Source organism: Eubalaena glacialis, chromosome 3 (assembly GCF_028564815.1).
Source record: "Eubalaena glacialis isolate mEubGla1 chromosome 3, mEubGla1.1.hap2.+ XY, whole genome shotgun sequence".
Lineage (NCBI taxonomy): Eukaryota > Metazoa > Chordata > Mammalia > Artiodactyla > Balaenidae > Eubalaena > Eubalaena glacialis.
In genome coordinates this window covers 154,834,728-154,847,996 of record NC_083718.1, presented here as the reverse complement: position 1 = coordinate 154,847,996, position 13,269 = coordinate 154,834,728, and the positions used below count along the sequence as shown (strand labels likewise).

General features: G+C 50.7%; 1 protein-coding gene across 1 annotated transcript in view; it reads right to left on the bottom strand.

Moving 5' to 3' along the window:
• Window positions 1-13,269, bottom strand: part of AGBL4 (AGBL carboxypeptidase 4) — a 1,403,755-nt gene that overhangs the window by 142,216 nt on the left and 1,248,270 nt on the right. The window lies entirely within an intron of this gene.

The following is a 13,269-nucleotide window of genomic DNA, read 5'->3' as shown; positions in this document are numbered from 1 at the left end:
ACGTCACTGGGCTGCCTTGGGCAATGTCCCTGCAGACTGGTGCTTGGAGAGTGCCCAGGGGATGCCTGCCAGGGCTGTGAAGGAAGCCGAATGGCGATGGGCCTGAGATACAGAGGGCTAGGGCCAGTCGTTACCTTGTCAGTCACAAGGGCAGCACCCCTCGGCCAGGCTGCCCTGCTGGGCTTGGCCCCTCTAAAGCCTGCGTGGGCTGGGACTCTGGGCCTGGAGAAGGTAGGCAGGCAGCCTTCCGGCGGGGGGCGGTGGGGGTAGGTGTAGGCTGATGGCAGGAGGGCTCTTCCCGCCACAACCTGTCTTGATCCCAGCACCCTCCAAGCTCCTGCAGAAAGTCAGAATCAGAGCCACCCTCTCAGAGTACCTAGTGAGGTCAGGTCTCCTGGGAAACAGGCTGGGAGAGGCTGAGATTGCCCTGCAGGAGCTTTACCGGGGATTGCTCTCGGCAACTCTTGGGAGAGGTGAGTTAAGCAGGATTGGGACAGTCTCAACAGTGACTTTAATCAATCCCATGGGGAGCTCCAGGCCAGGAGGGCCCTGCATACCTGTTCCAGGAGTTGACGGACTGGCTCTGTATCCTGCACGGCCCGGCTACTGGATGTGGGCGGCCCACAGGCCTGAGGTGGAGCCTCGGGAAAGCCGGCTTCCTTCAGCTGAGCGTAGTTTCCAGGGAGAAACTCAGCTGTGAGCTGTCAGGTACCAACACTGCTGGGAACTGGGGGAATTAATTGGTCCTGAAGGGCGATCGCGGTGGTGCACACAGCACCTGCTACACCAGCCTTCAGCTGAGGCAGCCCAGGAGAGCAGGGCAGATCTGAGGCCGAAAAGACAAGGCTGAGGATGAAGGACTTTGTTTTTTAGTTCAATTCTATATGTATTTTCTAACACTGACCATATGCCACACTTCGGGCTGGCCCCTGGGGACGTAGAGAGGAAGCAGACACTCTCCCTGCTATCCAGGGGCTCAAAGACTAGCAAAGAAGAAAAATCAAGCCTGGTTTTGCAGTAATAAACTTGAATTGTAGAGTCAGACAGAAGAAGGGTTAAATCCAAATCCTGCCACACTTGACCTTGAGCTCTGAGATTGTTCCTTTCCTCATCTGCAAAGTGAGGATAATGATATCAACCTCACAGGGGTCTTGTAAGGACTGAGACAATGCATCGGGTCTGTGCCCATGACATGACACATAGAATGTGTTCAGAAATGGTAACTTGCAGACACTTAGAAGTCACTTGGTCCAACTGCCTGATCTTACAGATGCAGAAACTGAGGTCACTAGACTCTAAGCAACACTAGAGCCATGACTTTGCCTGTCTTTTTCACAAATTGTATTCCCAGTGCCTAGCACACAGAAGGAGCTCAATAAATCCTCGCGGAATAGTTGTAGAGCACTTGTTGCCCTTCGGTTGTGTCAGCGCATCAGCCTAGAACTGAGTGCGCAGGCTTTTCCTAACACGTGCTCTGCCTTCCATCTCTCCCAGCCTCCAGAAATTTCTCACCAGGTTCAGTTTCAGACTTATCAGCAAATGCAAATTGAATTACGAGGTGCCCTTTTGCAACAAGAGCAACGAAAAGTTTCCCCAGAAAAAGAGGGCGAGAAGAGGTGAAAGCTAGGATGAAAGTCGAAGACAATACATTCTAATCAAACTTGATAAATATGTTAATTAAAGCAGCTAAACAGTTGGCTTTGACAAATGACTTCTCCGGAATGGAATTTTCCACGCTGAAAGGAGAGAGTTCAGCCTGCAGTCAGAGCCCTCTCCTGCTTTCCCAGCTATGCGGGCTGATGGGGCAGGCACGGGGATGCTTAGAGGCAGAGCAGAGAACTAATCCTTCTTTTAATGGATGCCATTTATTGAGCATCTGCTAGCTGCTAGGCAAGCCTCCCTCAGCCCTGTGAGGGCAGAGAATCCCTGTCTCGTTGAGGAGGAAGCCAGGGTCAGGGCGAGTAAGGGCCAGATTCACCAGCCTCCCAAGCCTGGTGTCGCTGAGGGGCCAAAGCAACCAGCTGTTGAGAATGTAAATTCAATCCCTCCGGTGGTTTTATTGCCCTCTGGGGGTCTGAACAACTGAAAAGTTCGTGCCTTTCAGTCTTTTCTCCCCTACAGGACCTGGCACAGTGGTAGTGTTCAGAAAAGAGCTTTCCTTAACTTGTTACCTAGCTCCAGACGGACCTCTTCCCTCTGACAGCCCCCATCTCTGTTTCTCCATCTGTAAAATTAGCCCTTGGAGTCGGCCCTGCTGAAGGCCCAGACAGCATGGAGCAGAAAGGAGCGGTCAGACTGCAGATTCTCTGCAAAATACAATTGTCATTGTAACCTTTAAATTTTGGGGTGGGGGAGGTTATTACATAGCAATAGATAACCAGAATCATTGCCATGAAATTGATGAAGCTAATGGGTTACAGTACAGCCGTCAGCTGAGAGGTAGTTGAAAAGAACAGGCTTTGAGCGGTTCCTGGGTGCCAGGCACTTTCCATACATTATGATCCAGGTCTCACCAGGCCCCGGGAGAAGTGTATTGTTTTCCTCATATTACAGACAAGAAATCTGAGGTTAAGTGCTTTGCCCAGGGCCACCCAGCTAGCAAGAGTTACGCTGGAATTTGAATCCAGTCTTTCTATTCCCTGAGACCAGTCTTTCTCCTGACACCTCCAAGGGGGAAAGCTCATTCCCCAGCTATACCAGATAAAAGATTTGTTCTGCGTGTAAACGTGGGCAGGCAGGCACACACACGCATCTGCTTCCGACTCAAACTCCTACAAATTCCTAAGTTTTTGTACAAAGTTATCAGAGTTGAGGTATACGCAGAAATTCAAGTTGAATGGTTTGCAGCCTTGGAAAGACACTATTAATACAATTTCCCCAAACAGAGAACCAACATTTATGAGCGCTTGGAATGCTTCAGGAAAAGTTTCCCAGTAGGGCTGGGAGTAATGTGATCCAGGCCCTGAGCCGAAGATCTGTCTTGCCTGGTGCTGGAGGGATTTAGATTTGAAGAGTATTCTTTCTTTCCTATTGAGATCTTCATTGACTTGTATAAAAATACCACTTTCAATCTCAAATCCCCACTGGCATCTTCATATAAGCACCGAAAATGCTACTGGGCTTTGGAGATTTCATTTAATGAAGGAGAAGTATTTCTATTAAAGAGTGAATTTTTTTTTTTTCTCTCCACACAACATCTTCAGAGGAGCCAGGGAAGCTGGATTGTTCCGGGCTCTGAGAAAATGAACCAACCCATGCCTCACGCATGATGTGGTCACACAGACTATGAAAGGCAAGGAAGGGTCAGTAATGAGGGGAAAATAAGAGCAATTATAATAAACTCCCATGTCCCCATGATCTTACAGTTGATGAGGCGCTTTGGCACTCAGTAGGGAGATATTTTTGTTGCCACTGCCCTTGTACACTAGCAGCTAATCTAGGCTCTGACCTGCCTGTCCTCTGCCCACCCCACTCTCCCCTCTACCCTCTCTCACCACCTCTTCACGCCTCTTCACACAGGGGTTCAAACTAGCTTCTCCGCCTTGTCTAGAGAGCTGCCCTGGGTTCTGTGGACCTGGCTCCTTACCCTTCAGGTCTCTTCTCATGAGAATGGTAGCTCCATGGTGGCAGGAACTTTGTCTTAGTAACTGCTGTGGACCCTGGTCTAACATGGTACCTGCAGATACACATGCTGACTGCATATTTATCGAGTCAATAAGTACAGCCAACAGGCATTGAGGGATGTGTGCTGGGGAGGGTGAGCACCAAAGGAAGAAGACAGAAGACATGGTTGGGGTCAGCAGATTGTCCAAGGTCATCCAGGTGGTAAGTGGTGAGAACAGAGTGGACCCCAGTCTGATGAATGGTAAAACCTGTGTCCCTTCACCCTGAGGCTCTTGTCCCTCACCAAGTGCAAGGGTGTGAGCAGGACCTTAGGTGTGGCTGTGCCTGTTTTCCAATTCTGTCTCTGCCACTCACTAGCTGTGTGGTCTTGGGAAAGTCACTCACTCGACTTCTGGAAGCCTCAGTCTCCTTATCCATAAAATGGGAATAATAATAATATTCATCTTATTGGGTAGTTGTGAGGACTAAATGAGCTAAAATAAAGCACTAATAACAGTGCTTGTCACAAGGTAAACCCTCAATTAACATTTACTATTCCTAATCATTCAATAAATATTCCTTGAGCTCCCAGACACCCCCTCCCCACTCCCAGGCAGAGTCAGGCGCTCTCTGTTCTGTTCCCTCCTCACCCCTTCCGCTATTACAGACGTTGCCCGGCAGTACAATAGTAATTTGCTTCTCTTTCCCTCTCGCCTTTCCCCTCCGGTGACTCTCAGCTTTTTGCGGGCAGAAGCCCTGTCTTGTTCATCTCTTTCTGGCATTCATTTCCTTTGTCTGAGACACAGAAGGGCATTTTGACATAGTTGTTTTGATGCAAGAGTTTTGAAATGGCTACATTTAAATGTAAAACTGTTTTTGAAAATTACCAGGTACTGTGTGAAGCAGCCCCCACCCCCACACACAGCCGTGCATGTCTGACCTCCACTGACCTTCACTCCCAACAACTCCTCACTGCCCCTGCCTCCTTCCTGGCCAGCTTGACTGGGAGCCCACCCTGAGCCCAGCCTCTCCCCTCCCTGAGCCCCCTGCCAGAGGGGAGGTCAGGGATGGGGAAGTTCTGGGATGAGGGGAGGTAGCCTGAAATATCTCCTGGGCACATTGTTTGGTAATGTTTATTAAAAAGCTGAAGGTGTAATGCTTTGTTTTCCCGGCTGTGTCAAAATGTTCCCATTTCAAAACACTTGTGTCAGAGCAGCAGCATCAATGTGGCTGAAACAAAAGGCCTGTGTCAAAACGATATGAACTCTGCAAGGAAGCCACCTGGCATGCAGCAGTCCTCAATAATGGATTTAAAACATACACTACTGTAAGTGGACTAACAAGCAATCAGCTACACTTAACACCAACTCTTCCTGTAGTAATTCCTTTTTGTTCTAGTGAGGATGTTTCCACCACCATAAGGATCAGAGAAGTTTAGGATGCTGCCTGACGTCACACAGCAGAGATGATTAGAGCTATGGTCCAATTAATCTCCCCCATTTTACAGCCAAGGTGCCAAGAGAGAAAGCGACTTGAGCAAGGTCTCACAGTGAATTGGATTTTCATGTTAGGTCAGAAACATGTGATCAGTTCTTGGATAACTTCTCCACGCTGTACACTAAATTCTGGACCACAGCATCACCACTGAGCGCATGGCACGCTCTCAACAGAACAGAACAGAGACCACGGGCAGGCTGCTAAAGCCCTAGGCATGCTGCTTGAAAATTGGATTGGCCAAGTTCTCTGTAAAAGAAGCTTTAGTGTCCGACCGGGCAGGTTGTCACTATCCCATTAGCCGGGCAGTCCAGTGGAGCAGCGAGGCCTGGGTGGCCCAGGTGTGCAGGCAGGAAGGGCAAGCTGCTGCAGTATGGGGCACAAGCGAAGAGCTATTTGTATCTGTTTCCATAATTGATATTTCTGCAGCTGGTGAAAGAATAAATCCCTGTTAACCTGGGTAAGGAAATTATATATCCCTACTGTCTTCATGGTTTCATGATTCAGGCTGAATAGAGTCTTTCCTGAATAAAATAAATTATAAAAACTTAATTTACAAGAACTTATTTCCAGGGGGTGTTTTATGTTAAATGCTCCTAGGATAATGCTTCTAGGATAAACCTGGACTCTGTACACAAATTCTACCTCAGGCTATCCCTGGGGCACATGGACTGGAGTTGGGCAGACCTGGGTTTGAAGCTGTTTAACCAAGATAAGTTGCTGAACCACGGTTTCATCAAAGGCTAAGTGAGGAAAGGTGTGTAAGTCATGGGCGCTCCACAAAAGTAGCCTCTGTTATTACTGAGTTCAGAAGGCTTCAGTTCCACCTTCTGGTAGACCCTTTCCTCTAGGAAGGCCCGGGCCTGAAGGTGCTGTTGCAGCATGTGTGGGCTGAGAAGAGGAGAAGCGATTTAGCATAGAGGTTACAAGCAGGGACTCGGGACCAACCAGAGCAGTGCCTCCACCGCTCTCTGAGTGTGTGACCTTGGGCAAGTTACTTCACCTCTCTGTGCCTCAGTCTTCTCCTCTGTAAAGTGGGCTCATAGTGGACCATTTTCCTAGTCATGCTCTGAGGAGGAAATGAGTTGGTAATTTCTAAAGCACTTGGAACAGCATCCTAGTGTTTATACAAATCTTGTATAAATACGTGGTTGCTAAATAAAATAAGTACTGACTAGTGATGCCCATTCGAGTGCTCAGGGTCTGCAGAGGGATATGCTCATCTTGGGACCCTTCCCTGTGACAGGCCCTACGCCTTCTCAGAAACAGTCTTCTACGGATAGTTGTTTGATACTTTTCTCCAGGTATGTGAGGCTCATACATACATAGGCAAGAAACACATTTAATTCTTGATTCTCAGCCCTGGCCGCATGTTAGAACCACCTGGGGAGTTTTTAAGAAATCATAATGCACAACGCCCCCACTCCCACCCCTGCACCCCTTCTCCAACCAAGGTCGTGGGGAGGGCTCAAGCAAATTATTCCTCCCACGTGCAGGCACAACTGAGAACCCCTGGCCCAGTGTGAGCCAGGGCCAGGCTCTCTACTCCCTGGGTCTTGGTCTTCTTACTACATCATCTGCAGTAAGAGGGGGTAGGGCTAGGTGGTCTCTCTTTTCCCCCTCCAGGCCGCAAAGACTGTGATCCTGGAGGTTTGGAGGACCCAGGAGCTGGCTCGGGATGGCTCTGATTAGACCACATTGGTCTTAACATCAGGGAGAGGACGCTGGGGTGAGCGGACAAGAAAACATGCATACATCAAGCAGATAATTTCTCGCAGACACAGTCCCTTCCTGGGAACAGGACAGGAAGTACTAAGATAATGGCGGTGCAGCCTCTCTGGGAACTCGCAAAGCTTAGAGCAAACAGATTGGATGTATAACAGAAATGGAAGCCATGTGCATGAGGAGAAGGAAGAAAGGCATTTTCAAAGGATGAAGGAGGAGGACTAATATATTTGCAATCAGTGGCATAGAGGGGTTCAAATGCATGCACACCAGGAGACAGAAAGAAAGAGCATCCTGGGAGGGCAGGAGAAGAGAAAGGGAGATCACGGTAGCTGAGCATCTGATCTGTGCAGGCAACGGGGGGGCATGTTATCATCTAATCTCATTCCATCTGGGCAGCCTCCCAGTGGGCAGGTGTCTGATCCCCATCCTACAGACCCCACAGGTGGCAAGCAGCAGTGCCAGGATAAAAACCCAGGTCACTGACTCCAAAACCCTGCACTCTTTCCCCTCCGGCTTGGTGCCTCACTTATCCAGAGCTTCCCGTCCTCATGACCTCACACACCCCAATCCCAACAAAGAGCCAGAATGAAGCAGAAAAGGACTGAAAATGACCCAAATCCAGAGGCACAGCCCCACATTAAAGGTCCTCAGGAGAACCTGTTGGGGACACTGAATGATAGGGAGATTCTCTCGATTTCTGGGGAAAAGGGACGAAGTGTACCTTTTGAGAGCTGGTATGAGCACAGAGTGAATCAGGAGGGGAACTGGCAAAGCCCCACAGAGAGACTGGGGCGCTCCCAGGACACGTTCTTGATTGCCTGGCACTATGAACACATCGAAAGGAAGCAGGCGTCAGCTGGCCGTGGGCTGTGTGCCTCCAGAGCTCAGCATGGCAGTGCCAACCCAGCCCGTCTCTGGCAGGGAGAGGGCAGCCTGACAGCACTGAGATGTGCGGCCCGCTCAGTGCAGCCAGCGCCACAGTGGGGTTAGGGTGGCCGCAGCTGCGGTATCTGCCCTTACCCATCCCGGGCCCCTCCCTCCCTCCCTCCCTCCCTCCCTCCCCACCTCGGCACTCAGCCAGCTGCCTTCTGGAGGTCATTCAGCATCCCCCCAGCTCCCCTGGTCCCCACCACAAAGTGCCAGTGCTGAGCGCTACAGACAACCAGAGGATGCAGTCAAGGGGCTGCTCTCCAGACTTACCATCTAGGAACCAGGTACTATTTCAAAAAAAAATTGGAAGCAAATTTTGTTTTGGAGGCCCAGTGGCTGAGAAGAGTATGCTTAGCTGTCTGGAGAGTTCCACAAAGATGGGTGCTGGGTTGGAGGCGTGAGGTGTTCCCAAGGTGTTCCCAGACAAGCCAGGACGTGGGGTAAGTTCCTCCCCCAGACCAGCTCCCTCACTCGGGTCAGGTTCAGAGCACGATCACAGCCCAGCTGTGGACTGAGCTGACCAGGGCCGGGCTGGGATCTTCTCTCTCCCCCCAGCCCACCCCTCTCTCTGGTTCTGAGGGTGACGTGAAGGTCCTACATGGCAGGGGGTGCACCCTCTCCTCCCTGGCGCGTAGTAGGTGCTCCACGTGGGAATGTTGGAGCGGATGGACAAGCCGCTTGCTCACTTTAAAGCTCTGCATTCAGACAGCACCCCTGTGACTGCCTGGCCTCCGGAAGAACTGGGACTCGCTTTTGAATGGTGCTAACGTGGCAGTAACGAGGTGGTAAATGTCTGTCTGTCTCCCAGCCTCTAGCAAGGCCATATTCTCCGCTCCCCGTGTTCCCCACTGCGTCCTTTCGAAGCCCTTCTCTTTAATGCCTAGTGGAGGAGTTCCAGACAGCTATTTGCATTTTCAATTCTAGAAATCATTAATATTTTACAACGGCCAGCACCATGGTTTATTAACACACTTACATTTCCTACCTGCTACTGTTAAAGGGAAACTTTCTATTTGAGAAATATTCCAAGATGGGGTGATGTTGCAACTTTTGTTCAAATTCGGCTCTCAGTTCCCCGCTCTCAGGAGCTCAGTGGGGGAGACGGATCTGTAAGTGGAGAAGGAGGATTTCGAGGGACCGCTGTGTGGACTGAGGGACACACAGGGCCCGGGAGCCCAGAGGAGACCCAGGCACAGCCTGGGCGGGTGGAGTCAGGCTTCTCAGAGGAGGGCTGCCGGTTCCAGGGGAATGTTTCTGCGGAGTGAGAGAATCAGAAGACCTGTGCTTAGACGTGGCCCTTCTGATTACTTTTAGTCATTGTGGCAATAGGCTGAGGTTAAGATCAAGGGTCTTTGAGCCAGGCAGGCCTGGGTTCAAATCCCAGCTCTGACACCTCTAGCTGTGTGGCACTAATGATAACTAATAGTTTTTGAGCATTTCCTGGGTGTCAGGAGAGGGCAGCCTTTGTGCGCCTGTTCAGTGCAACCGGCACTACAGAGGGGGTGACCTCGCTGGGTGGCCGCAGCTGTGGGACCGGACCCTGCCCATCTCCTCTCTCCTCCCGCCCACCTCACCTCTGCATTCACCAGTGTGTGCTATTTCCTTTGAAACTCACAACCACCCTACGGGGTCATTCCTGCATCCTCATTTCATAGAATAAGAGACTAAGAATCAGAGAGGTTGAATCATTCACTGCAGACCACAGAGTTGGCCGGTCAGGATTTGATCCCTGAGCTTCAGGGCAATTAAACACTGAGCTCTTCTGCCTCGCACTGCAGAGGTGGGCGTGAGGATTAAAGCCGGCGGCACACGGTGGGCGCTCAGTAAGGTAGCTGCTGTTGTCGTCCATTGCCTCCAAAGCCCAGCTCATGAATCCCTCCTTCACTAAGTGCCCCTGATCTCTCTGGCCAGAGGACCCTAGGTGTCCCTGGCTCACAGTCAGTCCCCAGCATCACCGCCATCCTTCTGTGCCATTGTCACCTCCTCCTTTCTGTCCACTCCCAGCGACTCTCACCGTTCTTGGTACAGGGGAAGGTTGCAGTCAGTGTTTGCTACACGGATTGAGAGAGAACAATATTAACCACACCAATTCCCAGCAGAAAATGTTTGCCAAAGATCTGTAGCCTGGACACAGCAATATCAAAATGACACAGCTATAAATTGCTTTCAGATTCAAACTGGAAAGGTGAACTTTGACCCTGTCAAATAAATAAGAACAAATTAAATTGAAACACAAAGCCACTTCCCTTGTTCCAGGGCTCTGGATTTCTAATTAACCTGCAGCACCATTCCGAAGGCTGCAGGGGATCGGGAAGATGGTGTCTGTTACCTTGCGAATGGAGCAGAGCTCAGGAGAGAGCTTTTTGTTCATTGGTTCGTTTGTTTGTTTTCTTTTCTGGGATGTATTGTGCTTCTTGTGGTTTAGGTCCTTAGATGAGAGCGATCCCAGGCGATTAGAAAAAAATAATTGCTAGAAGCTGACCTTGTACAAAAGAACCCACAACAAAACAGCCCTCACCCTCCCTGTCCCAGAAAGAAGCAGCTCAACCCCAGCAAGTTAGAAGCACCGGACTGAATTTCAGCAGCACTAGCTGAAAGGTGAGGCTCCCTTTTCGGGAGGCTGAGAGTAGAGGGCCCCCTGGAGCAGGTGCTACCACTTAACTCAGAGTCTTGGCGAGGCGGCTTTGGGGTTTTGACAGCCAAGCCTCTGAAATATTGATACGGAGACAAGGGGGAATGACAGGGAACTCATTCAGGCCAAAGCGGGCAATCAGAGCAACTCCAAGCTGGGAAAGGGGACACCTGACAGAAGGCGAGCTGCAGCCGGGGGCAGAGGTTTTCCAGGAATCGCCGCCACACCTGCTGGGGGTAATGAAGAATGGGGTGATGTTCCTAGCCCACTGATCCCCAAATCTGAACGAGAGAGAATCGCCTGGTGTACCTGCTACAATGACAGGTTCCTGGGTCCCCCTCCAGACTCACTGAATTTGAATCTCCAGCAAAGGGCCTGGGGATGGATATTTTTAAACCAGTGACCTGGATGCTTCTTATGACCAGACAGTTTTGGAAATTAGTGATTTAGAGCGTGAACACTTTCCTTATTGGAGCCCCTGGGATACTGTCTGGCTTGGGCAAGTCACATCCCTTCTCTGAGCTTCCATTTCCACGTCCATACAATGGGGGTGGGGATCCCTGCCTATCAGGGGTGTATTGTGTCTGAGGGAGAAATAAGACGAGTCTGTCAGGTGTGTCGACAGGGCCTGGCCCCTAGAAGGTATGCCATGTGTGGGATGCCTGCCCTCGTAGGTGTGGGGGCTGAAGTCCTCCAAACCAGCGCCTCCAGTGATGCCAAGAGACCCTCTTTTTATTCTCAAGTTTTTGGCTCACAGACACTGAGCTGCAGCCTCAGATGCTCCCGCTTCCCAGGGGGCATCGTCACAGGCCCTGCCCCATCCCAGGAACCAGGGCCACAGGGCTCCAGAGCCTTCAGCGGTAGAGGATGTCAGGACACAGGCTTCCTTGGGGAAGCTCTGCTCAGAGAAGCCAGGGTGGAGGTGACCTCCCAAGTCCTTGACGGAATCAACTCAGGCTGACAGCTGATCTTCCAGATTTCCACTCCTCACTCCTGGGGCTCCTGCCAGGTCTCCTGATAATCCCAAAACAGTAGGTCCAGTCCAGGGACAGGGGCCCTCAGCTCAGAGTGGGGACTTAAGGAGGGAGTCCCCTCCCAGCTCATACCAGTCTGCCAAGAGACAGGCCTCACTGGGGGCAGGGGAAGGGATTCGTGGTCAGGAGACCAGGGTGAGGAGAGGCAGGCCATGGAGGGTGTGTCATGGGCTGAACTGTGTCCCGCAAATTTATCTGCTGAAGTTCTAACTCCCAGTACCCCGGAATATGGCTGTATTTGGAGACAGGTTGTTGAAGGAGTAATTAAGATAAAATGACATCTTATGAGTGGGCCCTAATCCAATATGACTGGTGTCCCTACGAGAAGAGGCGATTTGGACACAGGCAGGCTTAGGGGAAAGACCACAGGAAGGCAGAGAGAAGACGGCCAGCTATGAGCCAAGGAGAGAAGCCTCAGGAAAACAACCTGGGCGACACCGTGATTTCAGATTTTGGGACTCGAGCACTGTGAGAAAAGAACCTTCTGTTGTGTAAGCCCCCGGGTGGTGGGGTTTGTACAGCAGGCAGCTGGGGCAGACTAAGACAGAGGGCCCTGGCTCTGGTGCCGGCTCCTTCCCCTGACCCCTACTTTGGGAAAGTCTCCCTCAGTTTTCTCGTCTGTGAAAGAGGAAAACAGTATGTTTGACAAAAGGTTGTTAACATGGGCATAACTCGAAGAAGACAATCTAAGCATGGCATGCCTGGCTCTTACTAAGTGTGTGATATGTGTTGTCTCCCCTCCCTGTTCAGCTGTGTCCTATAAACTGTCATCCCGATTTCGTCACACAGGAAATGGGGATACGACCCTCATCTACCTCATTTAACAGAGCTGCTGGGAAGCCAGTGAGATAACTTATGTGACAGGTTCAAGAAGGTACAAAGCGCTTTACAGATGGGAGGAACCACTGCATCCAGGCAAAGTGGGACATCATTCTCCCTGAGAGATACTTTCAAACTGAGATCCGAAGTACAAAGCAGCAGAAAGGGCAGTGGGTTTAGACACATAGGCTTTGGGTCCAAGCCCCAGCTCTGCCATTTCAGTGAACACATGGGCATGTGTTCAGCTTCAGGGTCCTGCCTATGAAACCGGGATGAGGACAGCTGTGATGGAAGATGCTAATACTTTCCATCCAAGCAGCCACCAAGTCCCAAGTGATTCCCTGTGCTTGCCCAACTCAAGAAGTTTTCCCGCCTGCTCCCAATAGCATTGTGCAAAATCGGTGCCAGAGGACTCACTCCAGTGTCTGGGAGAAGCTCTACTTATTACCCATCAGAATCCCCTTCTGATACAGACATCACACTCTTCTAAAAACCTAAGATACAGCACGTGGGCACTGGCCCCCCTCAGCCTTCTACTGGGGTCACCAGCAGACTCGGGGTCCAGCTTCCTGTCACTCCACCTGCACAGTGGTGCAGCATCTCCTTCTAAATCATAGCTGACTGCTAGCTTCTCCCCACCGTCCAACGTGACTCAGAATCAGGACAAGGAAAAGCACTTGGGGATGAGGCAAAAAGCATAACAAGCAGAACATTAAAAAAAAAAAAAAAGGACTCTTTCCAACAAGGCTCATCCAGGGGAGGCTGTGTGTAAGCGGGGTCTGGGTGAAGGGCTGGATTTTCCTTGAGGAATTGCCTAACTCTAGGTGGTCTGGCTCTATTAACAAGTAAAAACATTAGGTCGTCAGGGCTCGAACCACTGACCAGAAGGTGAGGTCAGAGCTTACTGATGAGCCTCAGGGAAAGAGCCCTGTAGTCACGTTCCAGTCAACAGCTGCTTTACCAAATCCACACTGGATATAATTACTTCCTACTTTGCTGGGGTGGGGAGGGGGGATGAATGGGAAGAAG